We start from the raw sequence: 12,946 nt of genomic DNA, 5'->3' as shown, positions 1-12,946 counted from the left end.
CGCGCCAGGCCTTGCACACGCACCGGAACCGGCAGAGGGCCTTCGCCGGCACCCAGGCGAGCACATCGAAGACGATGTCCTCCGGCAGAGACACGCCGCCGTCATGTTTCTTTTTCTGGGAATAACCGCCGTCATGTTTCTCGCCCTCACGAACCATCTGCGTGCTCAGGCAACAGTGGGAATTATTTTATTTTCCAAGATATATACTCCTATATATATGATTACAGTCCGGGGTTCAATCATGCAGCAAATGACGGAGAAACTACGGACCCAGCTAACAAAAATAACTGTTGTAATACAGGACGTGTAAAAGTACAGTTCTCGGAAAGTTAATTACCGCACCGTACATAGAAGCTTTTACATATTATATGTGTGTGCCCGTGCATTGCTACGGGATAGCTAACATTTTATACTAAAAGCACACGGATCGCACGATAAGATAGTAATACTACAAAATTAAATACCAACGTTAAAGTGACATTTAATCCAAAAAGCAAAATTTTTGAAATTAACACAATCACGTAGAGCACGGGCATCGCAGGCTCATAAAACCCTATTGTATAGACCTTTCCGTGATGTGGCTAAGATAATGTTTTATATCAGCAGGAACAAATCTCCGATATCAATTTCTTTCATGCACGAATAAGTTCCGCCGCATCTTCATACCATCCTATACACAGGTTAGAGTATATATGTAAATATTAGTCCCACCGCATGGGTAATACTACGTGTCTTAGAAAATCTCTCTCAAAACCTTAAAATAAAGTACGTTGTACTCACCGTATAAATATGTGTGGCTTTATCTAATCCACGCAGACATGTATCATAGAATAAGGTATCCACTTAAGTGTTTGTGTCAAGATTCAGCATCAGCAATATATAGAAATAGTTAAATCATAGATATTATTATTACAAGCGACGATGACTCTAAGTTAGTTGAGTGGCCGTGCGTTGCAACGGGACAAATAATACCACCAAATGTCTAGTAGCCAATCTAAAATCAAGATGTGACAAATCTATTTTGCATGTCCCAAATTTAACAGCCTGTCCCAAATTCATCGGACCTCCAAACAAAACATGTTGGTAATCAAACGAATTCGTTTCGGCAAGATCTACATAACCACAGTCTCTGATTGTCCATACGACTTATGGTTCAAAAAGTTATTTTTTTTTTCTTCTCTTTACTCTACTCAGCTAGCATATTATTTTTTTATAAATTCTAGGGTATTACAGCGCCAAATTAAGGAAAATCTGATTTAGGCATTCAGAAGTAATGCCAAAGATGATACAAGTTTTGTGCCTGATATAGTCCACATTAAACTACCAGATAGTACATAGAATCTCAGTCCAGATCAGGCAATATTTTTTTCTACCATCGGTCTACTTTATTTTCCTGAAGTTCATAGGAAACAAATTATTTCCATAGCCTGCAAATATTATACGTTAGGACTTCAATTTATTTTATCATTCATGTTATTTTCCAAACAAAAAAAAGATGTAGTAGATGCAAGTCATATTATGTAAACATATAGTCACAAACCATTTTCTATTAGAATATCACGGTTATCACCCCAACGCCAACATATCACCCCTACACTCTGATTGCTTTTTTCAATCTATAAATTGTATACTTATATTGAGCAAATTAATTCTATAACAGGATGTGCCATCAAAATGTCAGAATGGGATCTGTGGCAACTGATGCATAGGACAAAAAGAATACCTGGACAATTCCACAAGCAGGACATGAGGCAAACAGTCCTGGTGGAGGCATCTGGGAGGAAGAACAGACCATCTCCCCCCTTCACTGGGCATGAGGCAACTTTCAGAGTTTGAGATTTCAGAGGCCTTTGCATTGCTCCCTCAGTAATCCACCATTACACTTCAAGACCTCCATATGATCAATCCGCCTGTGCGCCGCTGATCAATACACTATAAAGGCAAATACAACAAAATTTCAAGTACAGTAATATACTGTGACAGCTGGTGGAGAGAATTTAAATTAGCTATTTTTAACGCTCTTCTAAAACAGCAACAAAGATGGTCAAATGACCCAAGGACCATCTATTGTATTCGACAACAAAACTTCTTCTGAACCACCCGTGTGCCTTCTGCCTTGAACCCGACCAGGAAGATGAACAGTACGGTTTCAACGGATCACGAACAGTAGGAAGGGAGGGAACACCTGGATTGAAACATAGGCGGTGCACGATCCGTTGATGTTGCCTCTCCACTATAGCGGCGAGGAGGAAGTCAAGCCCAGCAGCGTTGAGGACGAGGAAGCGGGTCAGCGCGGACAAGGCGACGGTGATGGGCGCGACGGCATGTGCGACAGGCAACGTCGAGGACGAGTGGCGAGGAGGTGAGGGCGGCGCGCAAGGGCAAGTGCGGGGGCACTGCGCATGAGGGTGAGGACGTGCGGTGTGCATAGGGAGGACGGTTGCTTAACTGGCAGTGCGAGATGATCGTCGCGTGATGTAATCCTTGCGTGATTCCTGAGCGCGCTGATGGCAAGATTGACCGAATCAATCAGTCAATCAAAATAGTAGTTTCTAGCCACATGTTCTCTTTCGCTAACAGTCGATTCGTGCCCGATGTGGTTCTAGATGTAGCTTGCCCATCCTATGCAATCCGATATTTTGGCCAGTTTCTTTGACCCAGCACCTAAGAGTTCATATGGCTACGTTAGTCCTATTATTCTAAGGTCAGTCAACATATAAACATCGGCAAAGGTAATAGTCATTGGGCCGTGACCAAAGCCGAAAGCATTCAAGGTATTGGACCAGAAGTAAGAAATGGCAATTACGAGTGAATCATTTCTCTCCATTCCAGAAAGTGAAAGGGTCAGCCATTGGCTTAAATCATTAACCTCCCAGTCTTCGTCCTTTTTGTCTAACACTATGAAACCAGTATCTCCATCCCTTAGGCATTTTGGGCCAATTCCTAAAGGAATTTTTGGTGTTCCAAGAAGACAGATCTACCAAGGACTTTCTAAAGGGAATTTGATTGGTTTCTTTATTGATAAAATCTAAAGGGTTAGCCTCTCCCATGGGTCCAAGGTAATAAGCATTTGGAACAACAGACGAATGGATCAGAATTTCATTTTCCATCCCCTGGAAAGCCAGATGAGATAAACTTAAGGAAGAGGAAAAAATACAGAGCAGTGGCTGATAGTTCAAGGGTGGAGATTTGGAGACGTACCTCAGGGATATAGTCATTGATCGCCATTTTAGTTGGAATAGATCTAAATCCAAAAAAGGTTGCAGAAGAATGACTTGACGAGCAGCTCGAGCAGAGGAAAAAACTGCTAGGGTTGGAGCTCTAGTAGCGGCGGCTTTGGTTGTTGAGGCTCGCTCGAAGAAGAAGGGAAAAGTAAATGGGCCGAATGAATCAAAAAAGATATTGTTGGGGTATTATATAAAATTCGGACCGAGAATACACGCATATATCTCATAATAAACGGTTGCGACATGGTGAACAGGTAAATAGAAATTTTAGAATAAAATCATTTTTATCCCAAAATTAGGGGGCATGTGTTTACACCAAAATTTAGGAAGAAGAACACGGGAACTCGAAGCTTCCAAGATTGTGTCATCAAGGAATCGATTACATAACAATCGATATTAGCTGATTTAGATGCGGAACTAAGATTGGCTCTATTCGGATGACATCAGCAGATAACGTCAATGAGCTACAGTTGGCGTCGGGAAGAATATGTCGGACTCTACAAAAAGGAAAAGATTAGGGTCCAAGTTATCTAAAGTTAGGAATGTTTTCTTTTATTCCAAAGATCGTAATGAGTCGTGTTTGAGTAGGATTCATGTTTAGGTTCCGGTATAAATGTTGGACCCCGGCTATTGTACGGGACATCCAATCAATCAATACCAATTACTTTTTTTGGCTTTAAGCCAACTCTTAGGAGTAGGAGTACTGTATATCTCGATGAGTTCTTCAACAAGCAGGGTTGTATCGATCCGGTAAACCTTCGGCTTGTCTATAAGTACCGTCATGGCTTATACTTATGTTTGTAAGGCTGCATCGGTCTGGCTGACCTCTTACGAGCTCTAGTTTAAGCTAGTTATCGATCCTTATCTAGTTCAAGTACGGCTGTATCGGTTAAGTTCGACCTCCACTGCTCGAATTAGATTAAGGTCAAGTTATCGGCTCTACCTAAGGGTGGCATCCTTCAGGTAGATTCATTAAGTTAACGATATTGCTGATGTTCTTGTTGTCATTAGTTTCAGCAATATCAACCTGCCCAATCGAGATCGATCTGAATCGGCCTCACATCCTTTTAGTCCATCGTTTATTTTGCTATATTATGTTAATTTTTACTTCATACGATGGATTATGTTTTACTGGTTGTTCTATTTTGATCTTGATCGTGCATAGTACGCGGTCAAGGCACGTCTGATCTTGAGTAGGTTTACTAGCTAGTTCAATCTGGTCTATAGCTCGCTATTATGGCTGTAACGATCCGGTCGATTCCCACTGTTAGCACTTTCGATCGGGGGATGTTAGCTGGTAGATTTGCTTTCGACCAGGCATGACCATGGCTGTTTGTTATGCCTGCATCAGCTAAATAGCCGATCACGCGTACTTTAACGCTTACGGTATGTCTTCATGATTCTGTTAAATGTGAATAGATATGTTTACTTTAAAGGTTTGATTTGTTGTCCTTATTATGGCTGCCATCGATCCGATCAAACCCCACTGTTAAGGATAACAGGTTAATTCTGATGAGTTTATAGATCTGTCCGTATTGAATAGTCGATTGTTCACATGATGTAATCTCTTTTATACCTGAATCGGCTATTTTAGCCGATTCGACTGCGCTTTCACAGATATGGCATGCTTTCATGAGCCTGTTGAAGTATGGTCGGTTCTATGGATTTTCTGGTTCTGAACTATCATCATCATCATAGCTGCATCGATCCGGTCGAACCTCACTGTTGACGGTAATAGGTTAGATCCAGACAGTTCGTAGATCAGTCTATATCAAACAGTCGATTGTTTGTGTGCCATATCCTTTTTCACCAGATTCATTGGCTCTACACCACGTATTGATCAAATCGAATTTAGCCAGTTATGCATCTTTCACGCATATATGTTAATAACTTAAGGAAAAGGATCATTAGAACTGGATGCATTGTATTCGTTACTATAAAATCAATCATGACCCGCAAGCGTTACGGTTCTTAACAACAGATTTCTTTCGTATCGACTGTTTAGTCGATTTTCCCGTCTGACTGATCCCGAAGCGGCACACTTAGAACTATCTGGACAAAACCAGCACATTCCACCCGAAATTACTGATAAACTTTCTCTCCTTGTCAATTGCAGGTCAAATTGATTGGCACGCCTTCGGGAATTCGCAGGATCTGCTGGTCCTGCGTCGAAGCCAAGTGGATCTACGGGCTTACTCCAAGCAGATCCTTCCAGCTTGCTGCGTGATAACATTTTTGTGTCGACACTTCCATACCGAGGAGTGCAGCAGGGTCAGTTTTGGGCGCAGCGGTGATGGCGGCAAGCTTGGCACATTGGCGCACAAAGAATGACACTAGTTCTGTTGCTTTTGTTATTTTTAAAATTGATTTCAAGATGCGAGCATTCTAAGACACCTGCCTCTAGTAATTCAGCATCACAGGTGGTCTCCATATATGTCTTCGAAAATCACGATTACAGAGACCTTCCGCTATAGAGCCGGGCACCTTACCCACCTCAGTTAATATTATATTCCTGCCTGTAAAAATCTGTTTTCCAGTAATGTGTGCCGTACTGGAAAGCATGCATGGCCCATTTCTACCTACCTGTAAAAAATATTTGGCTTGTAAAAAATGGATACGATGAGGCACGCATTTGGCCGATCATGGCAAGGCTCTCACTCCTACAATAACCAGAAAAAGTACACAAATCTACATAATAGTATGAAAGAGCCTAAATTTCATCCCATATTTTTGTCCACCTATATCTACCTACCCGAATAGTGGAGAGTTTCTTCTATCCTACTTTTTTTACTTGACCTATACTTATGACCCATACTCATGATATGAGTACGACCAACTTGCGTCTAGCAATGGTAGATATAGGGTCCTATTCCAATTTGTGTTGGATCGTGCCCTCCATATTTCATAGGTGATCCGGACTCATGACCTACTCATACAAGTTAGAACTGACATGTTTAGCGATAATATACACTCTGATTCCTGTACATATTGAGTTCAATTGCAACACACATGCACGTTTGTTAGTAAAGCTAATTGATGATCAGCCATTGCAATGAAACTTTTGCAAATATTTAGATTATTTCAACTGAACATTGAGATAGTTACTCCTTTATCACTCGCCTAGTTGTATCATCATTGAATGTGTAATTAACACTGAATGATTATTTCATTGCATTGAAACACAAGTTGTGTCTACATCATCTGCATTAGCCTTTAACTTGATGCATCTATGTACTTTGATGTTTGTCGGCACTTATTTGTCAAGACAAGAGGCTCCCAGTGTAAAAAGACCAATGTATGTCTAAATCCGATTGCGATCTCCACAATGTCTGTAAACGCCTTCGTGCTAGGGTTGTAGAATAGAAGGGCATCTCGAAAATCGTAGCTATTCTTATTTTGTCTTGTTTCTTTCTCCATCATCCTTACTAGCAATAACATTCTTCTATCACCCAAGACATCGCCCAATAGCTTTGTAGTCCATGTGTACTTTTTAGGCATCTGTATCGTACACTCTTTGACCCACACACTCTTGTCTGGATCAACTAAGAGCCATATGCTCACATCCTGGTCACTGTCCACGTGTGCGTCAACCATAGCTAAGGTTCCCTTGATCTCGACTAGAGCAATGCACCATATCTCCTCTGCCTTGTGGTACCTCATCAATGTGGGGCCAATAATCACCTCCGCCTTCCACTCTTCCCTCTCGAGGTCGAAAGTGGCTATGCGGTTCCAGCTCGGAGCTGTATCATCTTCACCATCGACGTCACCACCAATCTCGAGCTTGCAAGAGATGCAGTAGAGAAACCCATTGACTATGGCCTTCTGATCACAGCCTAGGCCGGTAACAAAAGGCGGTGCTGCCCTTCGCCTCCATGTCGGTGGCTCTGTGCTGCCACCGTCAATGATGGTGGCAACCTCGGTGAACATGTGGCCACCGCCGTCGTCATTCCACTGACAAAGGTTCCTGCAGGCGGATGAACTTGAAGGCGCCGGACGGCGCGGCACGTCCAAAGCTCGTGGAGTAGGTGCAGCCCCGGGGAGGTGGTGGATCGCTCCCGCTGAAGTCGACGGTGAACGCTCGTCCCGGCCGCCGGATCGATGACCATGCCACCATTGCCGCGATAAATGGTTTCCGTCAACGCAGATGAGGTCTGGCCGCGTGGGCAGCGGCGTGCTCCTCGTCATCTCTAACGCCCTGACCACGTTGCCGTCCATGTCCATCACCCGCACCTCCGGCGGCCAGGCTTTGTATAACACGCCGACGAGGTGCGGCCCGGCGCGAGATCTCTGCACGGCGACGAAGGCAGGGTTGGCGATGAGGGCGCACCAGCCCTTGCAGACGCACCGGAACCGGCACAGGGTCTTCGCCGGCAGCCTGGCTAGCACCTCGAAGACGACGTCCTCTGGCAGCAACACGCCGCCGTCATGCTTTGTTCGTTTTGCTTCCATTATCGTTCGGGTTTGTTCCTCGCCATAGATGGAATTATTTTCCGAGATATATGAACACAGCCCGGCCGGGTCAGTTGAGTTGGAGTAGAATACGGAGTCCGATCTGTTTCAAATTCCAACGATGCAACAAAGGACGGAAAACGACGGACCCAGCTAACAAAAAATCTGTTGTAATAATAGAGAACGTGCAAATTAGTAGTACAACTCTTGGAAAATTAATTACCAGGCCACGGATATATATCACCAGAATCACCAAGACCCATGCAGCGAATACTAGTCTCTACCTCTAAATAAACCATCAGTTACAATTATTGTAGATCCACCCCGCAATTTGCCTGCTCCGCAGAGATAACCTTTACTCCATCAAGACCAACAAATGCACCCAGAAATGCAACATCACTAATACAGAATGTTCATCACCACCGGGTCCAGACCCCTCATCACCGCCGGTTTTGGCCCTTGGCGGTGAAAGTTGTTGGTCATACCGCCGGTTGTGAACAGGCGATGATGATAATCTGTCACCACCGATTCGGCCGGCAAAGATTAGGATTTCCATGAATTCCAAAATCGGGTCAAAAAATAGGTCCAAAATTTGATTTAATCCCGTGATATCACAAGTCACACGATTTTTCATATGAATAGCGCGCGGTGGTGGATTTCGAACCTGAGACCTCTGTCCTTGCGCGTAGCTGTTCAAACCACTCCACACCTCAGTCACTTGTGTCTATATGGCATATTCATTCTCCTAGTATTCACTACTCATAATTTTGAAATGAATTTTTAAGACCCTAAACGACTTCGGTTGATAAAGTCATCAACTACAAAGTTGTTGTTTTGATCGACATCTACAACTTTGATGTTGGTCGTTTCGCCATACGAGGTCATTTGAACAATCTGAATTTAAAAGTGTGGGAACTTCAGCCATACTTGGGACCTCAAATTATTTCAAATGAAAAAACTCATCAACTATAAAGTTGTAGTTCTCATCGCGATCTACAACTTTGGTTTTGGTCGATTTTCCATCCAAGGTAGTTTGAAAATTTTAAATTTCAAAATTTTAGAATTTCAGATACAAATTTGAGACTATAAATGGTTTCAACTAAAAAAGTCATTAACTACAAAATTGTAGATCACATCGAAATCTACAACTTTGCTTCTGATCTTTTTTTCATCTGAGACAGTATGTACAATTCGAGAAAGTTGAATTTTAAAATACGAGAACTTCAAACGGAATTATGGGACCGTAAATGATTTCAAATGAAAAAGTCATCAACTACAAAATTGTAGATCACATCGACTTACACAAATTGGATATAAAGTTTGTTTTCACCCGACTTTGTTTGAAAAATTTATGAATTTTATTGTGCTGCAAGCATAAGTCTAGCTGTTGGTGAAAGTGATTTTTACCACCGGTTCGGAACACAAAGCGGCGGTCAAAAATGCGTCGCCATCACCACCGGATGCTACCACAAACCAGCAGTAGTGATTGGTTATCATCGCCGGTTCGTGTTACTAGCCCGCGGTGATAATCGCTCCTATCTTCACCAACGTTTTGTAACATGAAGCGATGGTGAAAATAATTTCACTAACGGTTCATAATACGAACCGACAGTGATGATTATCACTGCCGGTTGTTAACAAACCAGCAGTGAAAGTGGTGGTGGTGATTATCAATTATGTCATTTTCTCTCCTTACTCTACCAAATTCAATGGCTAAAATTCAATGTATTTGCACCTCACGTCCCGCAGTCGTTGTTGGCGATGCTTAAACTCGTAATCCTACCACCAACATATAAACAAAATGAACAAATATAAACACCAAAACGTAGAATTAGGGATATTAACTTACACTTTCTAGAAGTTTTGGTACAAGCATTTTTTTGCATATCACAAACCTAAATGCATGGAGAAATTCATAGAAAGGCGCTTTCCGAAGCTGATTTGCGCAAAGGAACAACAAAGGCCCCCATCAACTCATCTGAACCGGGGCAAAGCACCACCAGGGAGTGATCCAGGTCCAGCCCAAAGCCTGACACGTGAAGGCGGTGGCCAACGGCTGCAATCAAGGGGCGGCCGACCCTAGGGGGCGGGGCCCCCTGTGGGCGCCTCCCTGCCTCTCCTTGCTCTGGCAGTGGCATGCCTCCATGCTAAGGCGGTGCAGCCCTGTCCTCGCGCCAAGAATAGCTTGAAGTACCGCCATCCTCCCTGTATAAATAGAGGGGTAGAGCTCCCCTTTAGACGACACATGAAGAGAGCAAAGAAGAGAAGGGAGAGCTTCATTTCTACTTAGCTTCAGCTAGAATAAGAATGGGAGTGAGTGAGGAAAGAGTTGGAGAAGTGCCGGGGCTGTCAGCAACCTCTCTTAGTGTACTCGCTACACTTAGCGGAACTATGTCGGAGCTAGCAACTCCTCCGCTTGTACCTCTGTGAGCGTCTTACTACTTGGAGTAAGAAGTTCATGTTTAACTTTGGTGTCGATTTCTTAAGAAGCTACCTTTGTTCATTATAAACATGTGGGTTCGTTGTCCGTCCTTGTGGCGAGTACTCTAGTAGAAGGGCCCTGATAAAGATGGATAACCCTTGCATGCACGCTAGAGTAATAGTCGATAGCGTAGATGTGGTGTCTAGGCTAGAAGCTATCTTCATTGGACTCGTTCCCCACGGTTGAGGGGTAGGCGGCAGGTGGTGATAGCCATGTTCGTCCCTCGTATTCCCCTACGTCCGGGTTCAACATAGAGCTACAGGCCGGAGGTACTTGACAGACCAGGTATAAGCCGGTGCCCAAAACAAGTCTATAGTATCAAAGTTATCGTCGTTTAGGATATCTAACCTTACAAAAAACTCACTACCTAAGCTACCTCTCACTTATTTTCTTTAGGTGAACTAGTTAAGAGACTCACACATCCGTTCCTTTTGGAAAATACGATACCCTGAATACTTCCGGGTGAAGTGCTACAACGGAGTATCTGTGCGCTTGTGAATTCCTCTACTTTCGCTAAGGAACACCAACAATAATTTCTAGCGCCGTTGCTGGGGAACGGTTGTCGTTTTTGTCTTCAAACCTAGTCCACCTGTGTATCTTTTATTTTGCCTTTCTTTTCCTTTTTATTCTTTTCCAATGGAGCACCAAACAATTCATCAACTTTTTGCCCCCAAGGGCGAGTTCTTAGAGCCACCACAATCCTCGAAGCCAATCACAACTTCTAGCTATGAAATCTGCCCTAGCTTTATAGCCATGGTTTGGGAACAAACCTTCTCGGGGATCGATTATGAAAATCCTTACCATCACCTTAGGGAATTTGAGCAACTCTATGCTTGCCTGACCATTTCAGGCATGTCACAAGACATATTTCGGTGTAAGTTGTTTCCTTTCTCACTTGATGAGAGGGCGAAACAATGGTACACCCATAACGTAGGGAAGGTAGCTGGCGATTGGGAAGAACTAAGGAATAGATTTTGTCTCGTATTCTTCCCTATATCTCTAATTGCTACCCTACGACAAGAGATCCTCAATTTCCAACAAAAGGAGAAGGAAACCATAGGTGCAGCCTGGGACCGATTTTCAATCCTAACACATTCCAGCCCAGACATGTCTATACCCAACCATGTGTTATTACAACATTTTTGGTTAGGGCTTAGCATGGAGTCTGCCCTACAACTTGACATAACTACCGGAGGTTCATTCACGCACAAAACCATTGAGGAAGGAGAAGCCCTCTTAGACCGAATTCTAGAGAACACTCCTCCCTAAGAACCCCTCCGTGGGGAACCTGTGTTAAGTCATGAGGAAGTCTCTTCGTCTAAGGCCGGACATACACCTTCCACCTTTCGAGGATGTCCTTTTCCAAGATTTTGGAAATACTTCAAATTATTCTTGTCAGAAGAGGCCACCAGTCCCTATCACCCCTTTGGACCCAGTAGACAAAGAATTCCTTAAAGAGTCCATTAGGGAGTTGACCGCCATTATGAGCAAAGAATGGGTAGAAGAAGTGGAGTTTTTGTCTAAAGCAATTCAGATTCACACCCCCTCTCTATTCATTCAATGCAACATTCATGACAACATGGTGGGTGTGCGCTATAATCCAACTGTTGGGGCAAACATAATGTCTACATCTTTCGCATCCGCTTACTTCTGTAATGAACCTCTTGTTCCAATAAACAATTCACTTAGGATTGCTCCACATTCTAATTTGAAAGGACTTGGGCTCCTACATAATATAACAATATATCATGGTAAAATCAAAATGGTTCTTGATTTCCATATATTCGACACCAAAGATTTTGACATCATGATAGGTCACCCCCTAGAAAAACTTTATACTGAACCACCCAAAATAGGGGAGTTGGATGTTAAGCTAGGGAGAGACACTTTCGCAATTCCTATCACTCGAGCTAAAAACTCCGTGGCAGACACTCTCCCCTACCATGAACTGCCCAAGGAAGTCATGTCGGTATCACCATTCGAATCTCCTGAGTCGTCCTGAGAAAAAGATGCTAATCTCTTTATAGAAGAAGAGGACGACCTAGGCGAAACCATTGTCCTTCCTCAAGAGGAAGCACCGACATGACCTCCCGTTGAACTTAAACCCCTACCCGCTGGCCTGCCTTATGCTTTCTTGAATGGCAACAAAGAAGCTCCGGTAATCATAAGTGACAAGCTTACTGATGAGGAGATGGCCAAACTCATCGCCATCTAAGAAAAACAAAGGTCAGTTTTCAAGTATTCACTCCAAGATCTTGAGGAGATAAGTCCAATGCTTTGCACCCATCGTATCCCAATTGACCCTACATGCAGACCATCACGCGAACACCAACGTAGGCTCAATAATACAATGCGGGGAGGCATGAAGAAGGAAGTCCTAAAACTTCTTCACGCCCGGATTATCTATCATGTGCCTCATAGCGACTAGGTCAGCCCCATCCAAGTGGTGCCCAAGAAAGGGGGTGTGACGGTCGTAGGGAACAACAAGAACAAACTAATCCCACAACAAACCATCACAGGGTGGAGGGTGTGTATAGATTACCAAAAACTCAACGCGACAACAATGAAAGATCACTTCCCACTGCCCTTCATCGATGAGATGTTAGAGCAGTTGGCGAAGCACTCTTTCTTTTGTTTTCTAGATGGGTATTCGGGGTATCACCAAATTATTATCCACCCCGACAATCAAAGCAAGACTACATTCACATGCCCATATGGAACATATGCATATAGACGAAAGTCTTTTGGGTTGTGTAATGCACCGGCCTCTTTCCAAAGGTGCATGATG

Source organism: Miscanthus floridulus, chromosome 9 (genome assembly GCF_019320115.1).
Source record: "Miscanthus floridulus cultivar M001 chromosome 9, ASM1932011v1, whole genome shotgun sequence".
NCBI lineage: Eukaryota > Viridiplantae > Streptophyta > Magnoliopsida > Poales > Poaceae > Miscanthus > Miscanthus floridulus.
The sequence above is the reverse complement of the archived record's forward strand: the minus strand, read 5'-3'. Positions refer to the sequence as shown.